At 38.1% G+C, this 14,207-nt stretch overlaps 1 pseudogene; it reads right to left on the reverse strand.

The window, feature by feature from the left end:
* Nucleotides 1-363: 363 nt before the first annotated feature.
* Nucleotides 364-13,870, reverse strand: LOC116887953 (annotated as a pseudogene).
* Between the last annotated feature and the right edge of the window lie 337 nt (nucleotides 13,871-14,207).

The following is a 14,207-nucleotide window of genomic DNA, read 5'->3' on the forward strand; positions in this document are numbered from 1 at the left end:
TTGCCTTTTGGTTCACGTGTGTGCGCCACTGTCTGTAAATCTTCAATATACGGCAGAATGGAGGCTCTAGGTCCACTCAGGCTGCCAGCTGGCTCCCCGTCCACCACACACTGCCCTGCCTTTCTTCTGCCAACTGCCAGCACCCAGGGTGGAAGGCCAGTCTGCATAGGCACTTGGCAATTTTGTTTATGAAAGAGGGTAAAAAGTGTAACAATAAAAGCTTCATTTGATGATTAGAGATCTGAAGTGATTTCACCTTTATTTCCTTCATGTTAAGCCAATCATTAAATTTCACAGTGATTTCTGGGGTGGGGCACAAGGAAGGCGTCATTCAGAGCCATGGAGGCGGTGGCCTGGTTGGCCTTACTGGGGGAACTGGAGGAGCACGGACTGCCCTGCTGGCAGGTAGGTGATGTTCCGAAATGGGAGAGCTGGTACGCAATGTCCTCAGCAGCTTCCAGCTTTCGCAGCTCGATCATTCCATCACTGGTGGTGGCCAGCGAGTTGGCGATCAGCTCGGCTGCCTTGGAGTCCCCCTCAGCAGAGATGATGGCCGCCTTCTTCTGCTGCTCAGCCTTTTCCACTGCAAGTCTGGCTCTCTCGGCTTCCTGCTGAGCCACCTGTTTGGCTTCCACTGCCTCTGTGAACTCCTTCCCGAAGGTCAGATGGGTCAGGGACACCTCATCCAGGATGAGCCTGAATGTTGTTGCTCGCTCTGTGAGGTCATCGCTCACCTGCCTGGATAATCAATTCTCCAGCATGGAATCGAGCCACCACCGACTTGAGACTCTCTGTGGTGATAGATGGCAGCACCCGCTCATCATAGAACTCGCCAATGCTGGTGTAGAGGAAGCTGGCTGGCCACCGGCCGGAAGAGGATACGTAGTGTGATGTTGACATTCTGCAAGTCTTTGCTGCCCGTGATGACCCGCACATTCCGAGGTCGAGAGCGGCAGTCAAAGATGATTGGCTGCTGTACCCAGGGGATGAGGAAGTGAGACCCTTCCCCTACCACGATGTCCTGCACGCCACAGAATCAGTCGAACATGACAGCTCTGTGTCCGGCACCCACCTTATATAAAGCGGAGTTCACCACGCCTCCTGCAACTGCTAACGCCAGGCCGAACTTTCCGATGGACTCAAACACTTTGGCAGCCGTGACTCCTTCTGTTGCTTCCACTCACACCTGTTTCCGCTCTGACCTCCACATGAATTCCTCAGCCTCGCGTCTACTTCCATCTTTTCAGTGTGGAAACTGAACAGACGAGGAAACTTGGCAAGTCACTTAATCTGAACCAATCAAAAACTCCTTCCCAGGAGTTTAAACTGAGGAACGCAGCAAATCAGAAAGAAAATTTATGACATATTACTATATTATAGTAGCAGCCATGCTGAGGATGATTACACATTGTCAACCAAGAATTCTTCTAAATAGGTGAGTGCTTGAAAAAAAAAAACCAGTTGCTATGATTTTGATCTTCTATTTCTTCTTTTCTTAGATTCCTCTGACCTTACTGTCTAAACACAACAGTTTGAAGAGTTTGTGGTATTTTCTTCTTTCTGGGTTCCCCTATATCTTTCATTTTGCTAAAATATCTTTGTATTTTTTTTTTTTTGCCAGAGAAAGCCAAGGTCATGCAACATTATTCTGAATTTAACTATATGTCTCTGTGGTATAAATTTGGACTCAAAAGCTATATTAAGTATTTCTTTGTTCTGAAGTTCTGTGTTCAGTGTGTTCATTTCATTCTCTCCTCATCTATGGTCAGGAAAGTAAAAAGAAGACATTTCAAACTGTATGGACTCAAAGTTTGTGATCTATGAAATGTGGAACAAAATATGAATGATGAGCCCATGATTGCACTAACGGAAAGAAGAGGCAAGTGTTTGGAGAGATAGTTCAGTAATTAGAGCTATTGTATTGCTTTCATTGAAGACTAGGTTTAAATTCTGAGACTATACCATCCATATTTTAATTCCAGGGTACTAGGGATGCATGTGGAACACATACTTACATGCAGGGGAAACAATCATATATACAAAAGAACATAAATAAATCTAAGAAAATATTTTACCAGCTGTGATCTTAATACTGTCACTCTATTTATACATCTATCAAAGTCAGATGTCCTTAACTTCAACTAGGAAGTAAACAAATTTGTCATCATGTGTTTAACCAGCATGAAAATTATTCTGTATCATACAGTTCCGGTTATTCTAAAGCTGCAATCATAAATACAGGCATCTGTTGATATTGAAATGGAGCGGAAATGTAGAAATCATTTCCAAAATTCTTCAAATCTGTCTCGCCACTCAGCATGTCAGAGTTATTATATTCCTTGGTCTTAGAGCTGCACCCATCATACGAACTGCACTTGCAAGATTATTTAATTGTAAAGTGTGTTACATGTTTTCAAAATCTTTGTGTTTATCATGTGCATATAACATGTAAGAGGTATTACATGTACTTTACGTGAAAAGAAAGCACTGAAATGGATATATAGGTTTTACTGGACAGAAACATTTTAGACTATTTCTTGTAAACTTTCTAATACAAGAAATTATACATACTAATTAAATGTTGGTCATATTTCAATACATGTGTACATTGTATAATTGAGTCAAACATATTTTTCTCTTCAAAAATATAAATTCTTTATGGCAAAAATAATACTAGAAATCATTCTTTCAGCCTTTGAGAGAGATGACACACGACCATTACCTGCTGCCCTCAGTATGCTACACAATAGCGTGGCAGAACTCGTTCTTATTTAGCTGGAGTTTTCTACTCCTGACATTCTCCCTGGCTTCTAGCAACTACATTATCCTACGGAGTTTGATGAGATCAACTTTTTTCACATCCCACGTATGAGTGAAACGATGCCATACGTGCATTCATGTTCTTGGCTTATTTCACCACACACAATGGTTTCCATTTGTATCCATGTTATCACAAATGACAGGATTTCATTATCTTTGAGGCTGAGTCATGCTCTACTGTGTATAGGTACCACATTTTCATTATTGATTTTTAAGTTGATGCACACTTATGTTGCTTTCATTTCTTGACACCAGGAATGCAAATGTTTTTCAAACTACTGATTTCATTTCCTTAGATTAGTCAGATGGCTGGAATATACGGAGCATCCTCTTGTTCTCTCTTCTATTTGATATATTTTCTATTGATAGCTTTATGCTATGTTTTGAGTTCTGCTGAGTATGAGTTTTGTGTTCCAAGATTTCTATTTGAATTTTCATTGCTTCTATCTCTTGTGTTGTATTTCTCCATGTCAGTACAGAATTTTTCCAATGGTTTTATTCAGTGTGACCTGGGCTATTATCTAAACTGAGGATTCCATCCTGCCAAAAAATTTCCCTGTCTAGGGTAAACGTATATCTCCTCTTCCTAAGGCATGATAAGATTTTAATCTCTTTTAGAAAGAATCATCATAAAGTGACCAGGTGTAGGCTCCCATCCCACAGTCCACTAATATTAACAAAATATTGATGTGGGACTTTCGTGGGATACAGAGCCACTTTACAATAGCCTGCCAATGTTGAGGTACAGGTCTCTAAAAGGCCACTGATAGAATTAACCTCAGTGGAATTCCAGTAGACAGGGAGGTGTTTTTTCCTAACACTGTCAGTTTCAGAGGCTCAGTCTGTAGGCACTGATTTGCAGATAGGACTCACTGACATCTGCCTAGTGTTACTTTTTACTATCTTGATAATAACTTTTTTTTTTTTTTGGTTCTTTTTTTCGGAACTGGGGACCGAGATAATAACTTTTAAGGAAAATACTGAACTCTATTTCCTCAAATCTCTGCTGTTTAAGGTTAGCATTATATAGTTCAGATTACCTCTTGGAAATCTAAGCTAACTCTAACCTAAGTTTTATTTGAATTTCACCGTCATAAGCATACCCTCAGGTACATATGGTAACTGGCAGTGATGCTGGTAAAATCTTAAGTGTATCCCAGTGGCCGGTTTGCTGTCAGGACCAATATAGAGGTCCTTCCTATGAGCATGGATCTAGGTATGGCTTACCTGCCTTAGTTTGGACAAAGGATGGTAAAAGATAGTACTTTAGCCTTCCGGTCTTATGCTAATCTAAATGTACCTGAGGCTCCCAGTTGCTTGGATAATATACCAGGTACACCCAAAGACAGCAGTAAAATAGGGCAAACATGAGTCTACCCACTAGCACTCATGAGACCACCTAATGCTTGCACAGGTGTAGAACTTCCATCTGCAAGCTCTAGTCTGGTTATAGACGTGTTTTGTTTCGCCTAGTACCAGTATACATTATGGTGGATGGGACTTACAAGCTCAAGGAGTCAATGTTCGTTTTCTGTTATCTCTCCATGTCTCTACTCTGCTGTCTATAGTTGAGGGGAAAGGTGTAATAGAGGTAGTCACCTACTGAAAGCACAGAACTAAGGTTCTTATGCCCACAGATCTCCAGAGAAACCAGGAAGGTTAAGCATGCAGGGTTGCCTTTCCCATGGGACAGATGAAAAACCTGTTCTTCCATCCAGAAAGCTAGGAATGGAAAATGATTAAGGGCCTGGTGATCTACATTAACTGTTGAGTCAGGCCATAGGAAGCATACACAACCAGGAGCAGAGGTGGCTTATAGCCCAAATGACCTCTACACTATCTTAATAATCAAGACCAGGCCCGATTCTTCCTTAGGCCTTTAAGCTAGGACAAGTAGCCTATCTCTAGAAGCCATCTGCTTGGAAGAAATGAGATTCACCATGAGTTAAGTTTTGATATACGTTTACTTCCTTGTATACTGGGGATTGTATTATTCCTGGAGACTTTCATCCCCCAAATTATACTGTGCTTAAATTTGTTGGGAAAAACCTGACTGGGATCAGACTCACTGAAGTCTTGATCCAGGTTCAACTGAGTTTTCAGTTTCGGAAGCGAGCTCTTGGGTTTGCTACCTGCAGCTTCCCCCACCTCAGTCACCTGCTTGGCTTAGGAATTTCTGCTGACTCAGTCCATTGGAATTGACCTTAGGCCAGGAGCCATGTGACTCTTCCTAGAATGGTATTTTACCTTAGTAAACCTGTTATTAGTTTTTACACCCAAGGCTTGTACATAATTATTTCTCTAGCCCTTAAGTAGTATTTCTCTATTGCACAGGCTTCTTATATTTCAAGGATGAGAAATTACAACTCCTTTCTTCCTGTCTTCTTCAATGGATCTTTTCTTTTTGTTACATAAAACCAGTCTCTATAGTCTCCCATTGGATTTCTTAGGTTGTTTTTCTCTTTTCCTTTTTTTTTAAACAGTTTTCTTTGTGGTTTGCATGTGGGGGGTGTGTGTGTGTGTGTGTGTGTGTGTGTGTGTGTGTGTGTGTTTGTGCATGCATGCATGCACGCCTGTGACATATAATAATTGAAGGAATTAAATCAGATAATCCAGGTATAGTAATCAGCATCCTAGAACATGTTAATACTCTTTTAGCTTATAATTATTATAATATGTAATTCAGAAAACAAGTACTTACTGGTTACCAATATGTACCAAGAACTGTGCTACATGGACTGAAACAAACATTTCATGGAGTGTAAAACCTATTGAAATGAAAACAGTGACTATGACAAATAAGGTAAAGAACACACAATATTCTGAGTCTCTTCCTAGGCAAAATGACTAAAGAAAGCCAGGAAGGGCTTCCGTAACTGGCATGATGATGGGAGAGAGGATACAAATATTCCATCTATTTGAGATCTATTTTTGTAGAAATTAGCTATAGTCTACTGTGTGACCGGCTGTAGTGGAGATCTGTAGAGAGACGTGAGAGACTGATTCTGAGTTTCTGGAATGATGGATACAAAGATCCCATTTACTAAAATCAAGAATATTGGTGAGAGGATGAGTTACACAATCATGTATCAAATATTCTGCTTGAACAGTTACAGTTCAATTTTCCTAAGACATGTTGAAACTTTATTATCAGATAGGGAGTAGAGTTTAATATTTTGGAGTTTGAGAAGTGGAAGAACAAATTTAAAATCAGATGGCAATATGAACACAATAAGTCATATGGTAGAGTGCTATTTTTACAAAAATTTAGTCCAATAGAAAAAGGACATTGAAAATTAGGTCTTGGGGGAATTCCAGTATTTGAACACTCGATTTAAAAGTTTAAGAGCCTATGCAAGAAAAAATAAAAGCACAAGAATAAATAGATTGACAAGAGGGTCAAGGAGGACTTTCTGGCAATAGTTTCTCTATGGCATCTTAACAACTATCAGCAAATAAAAAATATCTTTGCAAGAAGTAAGAAAACTACATGTGAGGTCAATGTATGTGACAATTACAAAATATGAAAAGTTCTTTGAAGGAAGCACAAATATTTTACATCAATGTGTCATATTTCCCACAAGATATATTGCTTGCTTTACTAATTGAAGAGATAAACATGAGGTCTCTTAATTATAAACCTATGCTTACCATACAATAATAAACCAAACAACTGCTGGCTTGGTCCTAGCTGTAGGACTGTAGACACAGACCAATAATCTAACATCAGTTTAGCAATTGACGGGAAACTTTAATCCAAGCAAGACACGGTCAATTGCTAGCTCGTCTAGCTGTTTACAGCTGTGTTGAGTTCTCAAGAGCCTTTATCTGTAGACAGGTCTCAACAGGATTTCAGCCTAGCATTACACCAACTTTGATAGACTTGAGATTCTATCTCAGAACAGAGACCCATCCCTTCAGTTCTCAACTTAGACATTTACCACAAGTTTAGGAACTTCAATAGATGAACTATCCAGAATTTCTAGATAAACTTACCACTCACAGATTAAATACAATCATAAGTGTAAAGAATAATAAGTGAAAATGATGCCATCAAAGGAACAAAATAAGGTGACAATGACTAGTCTCAAAAAGATAACAAACTTCCTAAGATAAATAAACCTCCCGAGAATTAGTTCAGGTCATAATTTAAAGAAATTTACTTGACATCAAGAAAACATAGAGAAATGAGTCAACAATGTATGAAGAACTGTCAGAGACCAAAATAAGACAGTCGAACAGATTTTATTTTCAAAAGTTGAAAGTCTATAACTGAAAAATACAACAGCTGATTTTTTTAAAAGGAAATGGATAGCATCAACAACAAAATTAATCCAGCAGAAGGACAACAATGAGTGTTCTTCAATACAGGAGAGCTGAAAAGTTAAATTTAGAGGACAAAAATGAAGTAGGTTCACTTCATTGGTGATATAACTTCAAAAGAACAAATGTCCACAGAATTTGCATTCAAGAGAAATTAAAGTAAGATCATGGATGGAAAGAATATTTGAATAAATAGAGTTTTTCCAAACTAGGAATATGATACAAATATCTAGACACAAAGACACCAAATATTTCCAATCACATAGAGTCTGAATAAGGTAAGTCGGAGAACTGGTTAGATGTGTAGTTGAGCAGAGGATTTTGAAAGCAACAACAAAAAAAGAAAACAATACATTTATCACTAGTTGTAACAATAGATCTTATGGACAAGGAAATTGGGAGATGATATACACAAAATGCTGAAGGAAAAGCTGCCCTTCGTGAATGAGTACGAAATGTCAAAAGTCCCAGGTAAGCAAAGCCAACAGAATCTATTACCACAAACTTACTCTTACAATAAATTCTAAATTCTCCAAGTCAAAAGAAAAGGACACTGATAAGTGATTCAAAATCATCTGGAAACACACTGATAAAAGTAAGGCCCTAGTGACATCAGAATATTCTAATATAATTATGATGATACTAATATATGTTCGGTATGAAAATTTGGAAGTAGTAACTTTGAAAAGTTAGTAAAATAATTTATTATGTTGACCTTTTAGAAATAAGATGCAAATTATTACATGAAAATCAAAGTAAATTTAAAAGTAGAGTAAAAGTTTAGAGATTGGGATATTAAGGTAACCCATCCTAAGTCTAAAATGTTTTTTGTAAGCCTAATTATAACCACAAAATAAAAGCCCATAATGGACACTCTAAAATTGAAAAACAATATATGAAATCCTATTGATAAAAGAAATCACGTAGCCACAAAGTAGAGGAAGAGTAGATCTACAAAGCAAATGGAAGACAATGGGCACAAATGAGAGCAGTAAGTCCTAGCCTATCATTGATCACACTCGAGTGTCAATGAATTAAGTTATCCAGCCAAACAGAACATGGATTAAAAATCCAGACTAGCCTTCATGCTACCCCAAGTAAATTCACTCATAAAGACAATTATAGACTAAAAGTGAAAGGTCACTAGTGACACTGTATGAATGTTAAAATAAAAATAAAACAGGAATAGCCATAAGTATGTCATATAAACAGTCTTTAAGTGAAAAAAATCTGTAAGAGACAAAGGAAATCATTGTGTAATGGAAAAAGGAATCAGGTCATCAAAAGACTCTGACTAGTGTAAACAAATATCAACTGAGCATTGTGACAACCTAATAGAAAAGTGAATAAAGCTAAAGTGAGAGAAATATTACAGTGAAATACTAGGAACCTTTGATTTAAAGTTATTAAATGTAAACTGTTCTGTAGACTAACTAGATATCAAGATGTAATCATTGTAGCCCGCATTTCAGAGGTTCTTTACAGCCACACAAGAAATGTCCTCCAGAAGAGATCACATAGTAGAACACAAAAATCTTATTAAAATTAAAATTTGAAATCAATCAAAATATCATTTCTCACCACAACAATATAAAACTAAAAGGTAATAGAAAGTGGAACTTCAGAATTTGTATTAGTATTTGGAAATCAAAGCATATTCTCTTAAATAACCAATGGAATAGTAGAAAAATTAAAAGTAAAAACTAATGTTTCTTGGGAAAAATGAAAATGGAAGCAAAATAATTACTATTTGAAGCAACACACCTAATAGAATCAATTTATACTGTATATGCTAAAGGTTATTTCATATATGATATATACGATTTTGCATTTCATTTGAAAAATGGAGGACCATACATACAGTGAGAAGATATGATGAATTTGCCCATATAGTTCTCAACATAAAGGCTATTGATAACCTTAACCAGATTAGGTTTATAGAATATGTAAAGGTAGTTGACTGGAGTTAAGTTGAGCAGTATGTGGTAATTGTGTAAACAATGATAACTTGAGGATATTTGAAATTGTCACATACAATGAAGAACTCCTTGTGTTTGTATTTATTAAATATGATGAATATTTGTTCAAAGAGAAAGCCATTTTTGAAAAGATATCTATAAAAGAGTGTGGAGTGTGGGAGTCAAAAATTTTTCCAATACGAACAGAGTAGACAACATACTAATGTAAGACTAGAAAACAAGGATAATATCGGAATGTGAGCAGAAATAAATGTGTTTTAATTCTTTTAAAGCTTCCTGGAACTCTGCACATCATTGAAATGCCTATTGTCTCCCACAGAAGATTGGCTTGTGAGACACTTAGAGCCAAAAGAGGGAGGATGCAGCTAATGTAATTATTCATGGAATGTGAAAGAATATTGGAAGCTTTTTTTTGTAATTACAAGTGTGTCCTAATCAGTACTGACTTGACTTTCCAGAAGTCCATCCCAATCCCTTGTGAGGAGATTACATATACCAGGAACTTGTCTTGGACTCCATAAGATTCATGCTTCTACAGTTCTTGGCCAAAAGCTGATTCTATTGGAAGCAGTCCAGGACCATCTGGACAGCGCTGTCATGAGTAGACTAAGATATTGTCCAGATATACAATCATGCTTCAATCCAGGAACGTTCTGAAAAACCATGTTCATAAAATATTGGACAATCGCCCAGGCATAATAAAATCCAAAAGGCATGATGGTCTATAAGCACACTGGTCATATTGAGTGCAAAAGGACATCTTCCTGCTAGTTCATTCCTAAAAACAGATAATGCCACTAATCCTAGGCAAAACAGGTAGATTCATTGGTGATTGATTAGTTTGTTGAAATAGGTTAACGGTCAGGGGGAACAAAAACACTGTTGCTAGGGATATTTTCCTCTATTTTTTTCTTTTTACAAAGGACAGCATAGAGGAAGAAGTAATGGACACTGGTGGAGAAATAAATCCTTTAGATTCATTTTGCCTAGCATTTCTATAACGCCTGAATCTTAAGTTTTAAAACTGAACATGTTTGTCAAAAGGTGCTTATGAACATAAATTTAAGGAGCTAGTATATCAAATGTGCTATAGAAGGGCCAACAGTGCAAAAGTGAAAGAAAGTAGTTCCTAAACTTAGTAAGTATTAAGAGCCCAGCTATCATAACAATCAGAATTTGCTGCCTTCTGACAGAAATTCTGAAGAATTTTTGTGTCTTCTGCTCTGAAAATAATGTCTAATATAGAATGTATGGAAGGAATTCTTGCCATGGATGGAAGAAGAGCAAACACCATAACTAGAAGTATCCAAAATATTTAAACACTTACATCTTGGTAATAATGTAATCATATATCTTTTTGGAAAACACAGAGAAATGAGATTGTATAATAGGCAATGCACTACATTAAATAATACACTTGATAGAGTCTGATGAGAGTTATGTTTATTATATGTTGATAGATTAGTACCACAAGAGCAAATGTAAATTGGTAGTTGAGACCATTAGATTGGATTATGTACAAAACTTAGCTTTTGACACCTACAAATACATAAGTGTACAAAATATTGATTTATTGAGTGTGATTTATCATTGTGTTAATTTTCAGAATATTGGCCTGGGTTTTATAAGAAAGCAGGCTGAACAGTCATAATGAGCAAGACCGCAAACAGCATCCTCTATTACTTCCACATCAGTTCCTGCCTCCACGTTCCTGGATTGCATTCTTTCTCCTGTCTTCCTTCAGTGATTATTTGTGACCTGAGATTTATAAGATTTACATAAACCCTTTCCTCCCCTACTTGATATTGGTCATAGTGTTTTATCACATCAATAGAAATCCTAACTAAAATGTAGAGTTGTAGGCCCAGGTCTGCATGCTACTGGGCACAATCTCTTGGGGGGACTAGGGGAGTTAGACTGTACTTATCCCACTCTGCCTCTGGGCAGGTGCTGGCACAAGGGTGGGAAAGCACAGTCTTAGGCGTGAGGAAGCTGGAGCTGGCTCAGGGTCCCTGGACCCGTGGACGGGGAGCCATGGGGTTCTCAGACTCTTTGGCATCCAAGAGCCACTGGGACTTGCAGAAGAGCAGAGAACATAGTCTTGGGACCACAGGCTGAGTCTAGACCAGTGCCAGGGGGAAAATGGGAGCTTCAGCTAGTCCCACAGGGAGATGATTCTTGGCTTGATGGTGGCAGGCTTGGTGGCGGTTGTGGCTAGAAGCTCAGAGAGGCCTTCTACAGGAGATTAGGCTATGACTCTATAGGTGAAGGCCTTCTCCATGGCTCCCCATGGCAGATCTCAATGAAAGGAAACAGTCAATGGTTTTAAATGGTTTATTGTCATGGTGGAAAATGGATATGTAAAACCATACCCCACTTCTCAGGGCGGGCCTGAGATTAAATACCTTTTACAGGGGGGAATGTCTGGGAAAGGAAGCTTATTGGCAATGCACTCCAGGCCTCTTGGTACTTCATCAGCATGGAGAACTCTTTTTAACATACTTGATTGTGGTCACATCTCTTTTCCTATCATCTTGGTCTGAGATGTTAGGGATGCCTCATCTACATGTAGAAGGGCTTGGGGTGTTGTCCTTATGTGACTGATGGACACAAATCTCTCTATGGGAGGGGCTGCAGCTACTTGACAGGAGCCCGGTGCTGGGAGCAGGTGAAGCTTCTACAGTCCCTTCAGGCTCTCTGAGGTTTCAAGCCTTTAGCTCAGCTGAGGACCAGGCTACCTACATCTTACAGTCCATGAGTATTTTGTTTATTTACTCAGAAAACATTACTTAGACCAGGTGCCCATTTCTAGGATACAAATTTAAAAATTAATGAATTAATTACTTTTTTAGCTTCTCACTCAGAGAGATCTATCAAAGAAAACACAACATCACAACACAGAAAACAAGTGTGTTGGTGCTACACCCACTGCCATGACACACAGTGAGAAGAAACTAGATAGCTTTAAGGAAAATAAAGGTAAAGGTTGACACATTCATCATTCAAAATGCCAATGGTCTACTATTGGATGTAATAGCTCAAAGTCCTATAAGACTTTTCCTATACAATGCTATGTTATTCTCATATTGATTCAATAAGCAGTTTACAAGAGGCATAACAGGAATGGTATAATTTCCATTACAGACTACTCTAGACACATGGGCAAAGAACATATATTTGAATTAACTGAACAGATGATGTTTATTTTCAAGAGTGGCCATCTACTCCTAAATTAGGTTACTTATGCACAAACCAAAAGACTTGAATGTGGGAAAGGTACTTAGAGGGAAGAATAATGATGGACAGAGTGGAAGAGAAATAAAGAAGAAGAAGGGTGAGAGTAATCAGATCATGTATAAAATTTTGAAAAAAAAATAAAAACAGTTAAATATCCTCTTCAAAATCTCTTATAAAATTTAGGTCTAGATTTAAATTATTGCCAGCAGTTATGTTATTTTGCATGCAATTAAAGTTGATGGAATTCAAATTGTTGTAAGTCAGTCTGAATACCAAAGGAATAATGTATTACACAAAGAACAATTATATTTCCCTTTAATACCCATTTGCGCTACAGCAACCATTTCAGTTGGCTAAGAGTGATGATAAACCCTATCACAGATAAGAAAACGTCTCTAATCTGTATCTTACTCTTCATGACTAAGTTTATCTTTTACAAGTCTGAATTAGAGAGACAGAGAAAACATTATTTCATTCCTTTCTATCTATCTGCCTCTGCACTAGTGAATCATGTTGTAAATTGGTCTGGGCATCTAATGGCCATTAGATGGTAGCAAAAGACTAAGGATTAGCACATGGAAATGCTGGCTAAGGTAAGTACAATTTGCCTTGAGATATTGTCAGAAATGGTAAAACCATTAATTTATGGGCTTGAAGATACCAATTTTCTATGTTGTGGTGGAATATTGGATTCCTGCTTGATCTAGAGCACTGGTGGGATGTGATTGAAGTCACGAATCACAATGAGATTGCTACAGCCTGCACGGAAGCACACAATCAGGCATTTCTCACTGGGAAATAGGATTCAAACTAAAGCGATTCTTTTGCTAAATATTCAAACTAAAAGAGAGAAAGATAGGAGAGTCATCCAAATTTGTGGTGATGTAAAAGGACAAATCAGAGAGGGAAAGAGTCTGTAAGTTCAAGGAATTGGATATGGTCTGGAGAGATTGTTCAGTGGTTAAGAACACTGGCTGCAAACCACTAAATTGAGAATGGGACCCCCGTTGAAGGAATCAGAGAAAAGGACTGGAAGAGCTTGGAAGGGCTTGAGACCCCATATGAACAACACCAACCAACCCAGAGCTTCAGGGACTAAGCCACTGCCAAGACTATACATGGGACCCTGGACTCTGACCTCATAGGTAGCAATGAATATCTAGTAAGAGCACCAGTGGAAGGGAAGCCCTTGGTCCTGCCAAGACGAACTGATGAGCGTGATTGTTGGGGGGAGGTGAGCAGGGGGGAGGATGGGAGGGAAGCCCCATACAGAAGGGAGGGAGGATTAGGGGGATGTTGGCCCGGAAGCCGGGACAGGGAATAATAATCGAAATGTAAATAAGAAATACTCAAGTTAATAAAGAAAAAAAAAAAAAAAAAAAAAAAAAGGACACTGGCTGCGTTTCCAGAGGATGAGGTTTGGTTCCAGGCAACCACATAGAAGCAGACAAACCATTTGCCACTCCAGTTCCAGGTGCTCCACGACTCTCTTCTGGGTTCTGCAGGCGCATATACGATACAGACATACATACAGGCAAAAACCTCATACACATAAAATGAAAATAAATCTTTCCAAACAAGAGAAATTAGAATCCAGAGACTAGTCAGAAGCTCCATCTTCACCCTCAGGATAACAACGCACTAGAGCAATTAAGGTCCCATAGCTGCTTTAAACAAGGTTAACCTCAGAACTTCCGAGTAAGAGAGAGCTGACCCTAGCCAAATTTTATGTAACGTCATTGAGTATATTTATTTTGTTAATAAAATAGAGAGCAGTAAAAGGTCTTGTATAATTTTAAGTTGTTTGAAAACATTATTTAAATAAAATTACCTTTAATATCTGCCATT

The sequence above is a fragment of the Rattus rattus genome, chromosome X (genome assembly GCF_011064425.1).
Source record: "Rattus rattus isolate New Zealand chromosome X, Rrattus_CSIRO_v1, whole genome shotgun sequence".
Taxonomy (NCBI): Eukaryota; Metazoa; Chordata; class Mammalia; order Rodentia; family Muridae; genus Rattus; species Rattus rattus.